The sequence below is a fragment of the Aegilops tauschii genome, chromosome 3 (genome assembly GCF_002575655.3).
Source record: "Aegilops tauschii subsp. strangulata cultivar AL8/78 chromosome 3, Aet v6.0, whole genome shotgun sequence".
Classification (NCBI taxonomy): domain Eukaryota; kingdom Viridiplantae; phylum Streptophyta; class Magnoliopsida; order Poales; family Poaceae; genus Aegilops; species Aegilops tauschii.
In genome coordinates this window covers 90,978,424-90,983,441 of record NC_053037.3, presented here as the reverse complement: position 1 = coordinate 90,983,441, position 5,018 = coordinate 90,978,424, and positions in this window count along the sequence as shown.

The window sequence follows — 5,018 nt, the reverse complement described above, 5'->3', positions numbered from 1 at the left end:
GCAAGTAAAAGTAAGTACAATAGTGCGCTTTACATGGCATTTTTGCATATGTGGAGGAAAGAGAGGCAAGGAAAAAGTGGAGAAGTGGGCTCTCATGCAAGAGCCAGCCTCTACTACATGGTGGAGCATTGGGAGAGGCACCTGTATGGAGGTGGTCAGGAATCAGGAGACTCACGCCGGTCGTAGCGCCGCAGTTAAAATGATAATGGCAAGTCAAATCACGGGGCCCCACCTGTCCAGCAGTAACTCGCTGTCAAATCACACAACCCTACGTTTGCAGCAGCCTACTCCCTCGTCTTCTCGCGTCTCTGTCGAATCGACTAGGCGGAACTGCCCCGCCTACCGCGCAGGAAAGCCCCGCCCTCGACTTTTAAATACAACTACATCCGCTTAAGAATCCAATGATAAACTTTTTGTGACATAGTAACTCATATTTAGTTAGTCAAATGGACGACCTAGAACTACGTGCAGGCCCTATAAACCGAGACGCCTAAAAATATAAAAACCGAGACGGAGAGGGTAGTTCAGCACGTATCTTTTTAGATCAATATAGTCGGGATTCACCAAGGAGCAAAACCAAGTGGTAGGCTGTTCCTGTCGTGTTGGCGTAGCAACTCAAGCAGGGTCAGTCCGCACACGAAATGGCGACACACTTCACAGGACCCCTTTGGCCGACATGTGGCCCATCCACCGTCTTGTTCCACGTGCGATGCACCAAATTACAGTTCGGAGCAGCGGTTGGAATTGGAGGCACCCCGGTCGTAGCGCCGCAGTAGTAGAAATGAGCGATGAGGGGTCAAATCACAAAGCCCCACCTTTCCCGCATTAAGCTGGACGGACGAAGCAACCATCATTTCACTCTAGGGCGCAAGCGCATAAAGAAAAGAGAAAACAATGATGCGTGCGGCAGCTACCTAGGGCACCCTAGGGTAGGGGTCTCCACTACAGATCCTTTTTTTGAAAGCGCCTCCACTACAAATCAGCTTCTCCCTCGTCCTCTTGAAGAAAACCGATGATGAGTGCGGCGGTAGGGTTTGTAGGAGTACTACGACGTGCGGGGCCACGTCGTAGTAAACGGGTTCGAGTCGATGCCTTAAATATGTGTGGGCTGCTTGGTTTTACGGGAACGAGGCAGCATTTTGGGTTCGGGGACCAGTGGAGATATAATACGTACAAAAAATTGTGGACGTAGGTTCGACCGAAAGGCAATGATGCATGGGCCTTGCATTTTGATATTCCCGGGCCGCATGAAATTTGCTACTCTACTCAAAACTAGTAAGGTACACATGTATTGAATGCATGAGATTTCGAAACCAAATTATGAATAAATACACACTATAGCATGTAAAGCTTCGAGTCATATATGCATGATGTAGATGTTCGTTTAGTTCTTATAGTTCATCTCATTCAAAATCAATTAGTTTTATAAAAATGTTAAGATTCATGGGGTTGTGCATTGTAAATCATAAAGTAAAAAACAAATAATGGCAACTCATTTAGAAAAAATAATCAATTATGATACAGAAGATTCTAGAACAAAGGAGAAGTGCTTGTGTTTTGAGGTTTGTGCATTATGCTTAAGTTCAACCATGGAGTCTTCCAAATTGTACATGTGGCAGATCTGGTGGAATGTTGATGATATCCAATGGCCAGTAGTGTTCGGATTTGCCTATCTCTGCACTGTCGGGTTAGCTTCATCCAGTGACCATCTTTCAAAGTTATTGGCACACTATATAGTTCTTGTGCCATAGTTGCATGTTTTGGAAAAAGCTACTAGTGGGTTGTACTATCTATTTAGGAATAGAAGATGTATACATGGAAGTTGTAGGGAAAGAGATGACATGGAGCATCTCAATTCCTATGAGTAGGGATTGGAAAAGAGATGTCATTTGGTTCACATCATAGGAACTTTTCTATTGAATCTAGAGATGACATGTATCTCAACTCCTATGAGGAGGGATTAGAAAAGAGATGTAATTTGGTTCATATCATAGGAACTTTTCTATTGAATATACGCTAATGTTTATTTTCCTTTGAAATTAAGGGAGTATAGGAATCCATTTATATGAACCAAGTGGCTCTAAAGCTATAGAAATGATATCATGTTTATTTCCTTTGAAATGTGGAGTATATGAATCTATTCCTATGAACCAATTGGCTCTAAAGGAAAAAATCCTATAAAAATCATATCATATAGAGTTCCTATGATATTCCTCGACACTAAAGGATGCTTGAAATTGCTGCGGGTGATACGATGGTCTTTCTTTGTAGACTCCTCACCCATCTTTATAGTTACCTCTCGAAGATGAATGAAATGATATATACATGGTATTCTACATGTGCAATTTGGTACACGAAAACTCGGTAAAAGTTTGCGAGGTTTGAATTTTCAATAAAGCTATATGCACTGCATTTCGGAACGGAGGGAGCATACGGCAGTTGCTAACACTCACGTGGAAGATTTGTGTGTAGGAGGAGTGGCTGTTCTGTTAAATGACATGGCAAAACTGACACTGTTGGATGCCGATCTAACGGTTCTTACGGCGTTCGTCAGGAAAAGGCTTGTGGCGAACGTTTGTCGGATAATGATTTATGGACACATGCATTGCATTGATACGTGCCCCCCTCTCTCTCACGCACACACACCCTCATGAGTCACGACTCTCCCGAGTCCTCTCGCAGACTCACACGTCGCACCCACCGTCTATCTGCAGGTAGACGTCACGCACATATGTGCTCTTCACACCCTACCCTCAGAACTTCTAAAAAACAAAAGACGACGCGCACATTTTATTTTAGCTTACACGTCACACACTTATACTATTCCTCTTGCGGCGAACGTTCTTTGGGCATAGTATATTGTACTCTCACGAAGAGAAGCAGTGCACGCACGCACTAGTTCTCTCACACCCACTCGCGGGTACACGTAGGAGCGCATTTTTTTGAAGCTGGTACAACAAAATCACTCCACTATATATAAAAGTAGGAGCATTAGCACTTGCTTTACTAGGGTTCCTCTCGTTCACTCTCTCATGCTCTCTAGATCTAAGCAACACATAGGTGGCCACACTCTCTCTCAGCTCACGGCTGGTCACAAATCCGGCCGGACAACCTCGACCAGGGCAGGGGTGTAGGTGCATCGTTCACGCTGTCGTCGGCGGTGAGGGAGGAGACCAACGGCTGCCCGCGCGTCCCGATCGGCGGCCGTGCCGTTCTCTCCGAGAGAGCGCCGGCTCGGGAGGGCCTGCGACCCCTTCTTCCTCCCTGCGGTATTGTGGCCAAGATGCGGCCTCCCGACGCCGTCTTTGCCACATGCCGATGACCCTCAGGTATATATTCCTTCGAAACCTGCCTTGCTCTACTGCCCCAGCTCCCTTCGTGTGGATCCTTTTCTACTTCCGTCCACTGTTCCAAAGCCACCTAGACTTCTACTATTATTAGAAGTAAAGCTAGTTCATCGACTCAAAGCGTTGGTTCAAACAGGGAAGAAAGTGGGAAAGCTGTAGCATGAATCTAGGACTTGGTTCTAAGAGGAAACGGGGGAAAGTAGTAATATCTGTCACTGTTTAAATAACCGTATTTCGTATTTGCGCAAACAGGGATGTCTGTCTCCATATCGTTTTGGGATGTCTATCTCTGTATCGTTTCTATCCGCGCAATCAAAAGCACACACCTCAGTTTTAGTACAACTACGCAAAATGAGATGGCTATCCCTCGTCGCCGTCGTCTAACCTCCCATCTTCAAGGTATCCCTACATTGGTACTAGTAACTAAGGTAGAATGACCAACACAATCTAAAAGAAGCTGATTCGTACGTTTTACTTCCTGATTGCAGTGCAGGGACGAGCGAAAACTACTGCATCCTAGTCCGGAATGCACTTTCTACCAGTTCATCCATGGACCGAGGACTAGCTGGCACGGCGGTTTTTTGGACAGGTGCGCGGACAAGAGGCATTGTGGTCTGCTTATTTCTGCAAATAGCGGTGCTTAAATTTAGTGGAATGCACAAGCATTTCAGCTAGTCCGTACACTGCATGGTTCAGTTCAGCATTCCAGCTGAGACAACAATTATAATTGGTTATTCTGGAATGAGAGAACCTAACCCTGGATGGTGGCAACAAGAAAAAACCAGAGTGAACTCCAGGAAATTTAAGCCTGCCGGGAGGCCCTTTGCTCAGAGAAGCCTTGCTTGTTTTTTCCTGATTTGTAAACCTTCTCACAACTTTGTCTTTTGCTGTGAACTAGTATATGTTTGTTATGTTCTATGAATCATTGAGATGTATAAAATTGCTTAACTTATGCTTTTCAAGTTTTTTATGAAGACGAGTTTAATGTGAGTGTTCCACGTGACCGCTGGACTAGTGTGTGAACGTTTGGAATTTATTACATTGTGGCCTCAATTAACTGCATGAACCACTGTAACAAGATACATAGTTGCTTATATGTCAGACAGCAGATTGTTGATTGTTAGCTGGTCGATAGCCTAGTGTTGAAGCGAGCTGAGCCAATGTGCCGTGTTTTGCACAACTGCTTACAAGTGGGGTAGCACCAACAGTGTTTACAAGTACTTATGTATACGTCGGCGCACGGTTCTCGAACGAGTGCTCTATTTCATCAAAACACACACTACTCGTATGATAAACCGTGACAACTTATGTCTTACCATGCCATATTCATGAAAAAACTAGTGAGGACGCATCTGTTTCGGCAACAATTACGATGGTTCTCACATGATTCACGGGCACACAAAAGTAGCAGCAGTTCCCATAGACGGATTCAAACAAAGTACTAGCCCCAGAGGGGTCGATAACAGGCAAGGTTCGGATAATTAGACACAATCCAAACTACTATTAAACACTAGCTGGGGCAACTATTTCATGCCTCGATCTAATTTGGGCTGGACACAAGACGGACCTTGCCATGAACATCATCGAGGACGTCCAGCAGCAGCTCAATCCTGTGAACCTTCATGAAGACAACCTTGTGGCCTTGCCACTGATAAACTTGTTTGTGGAGGC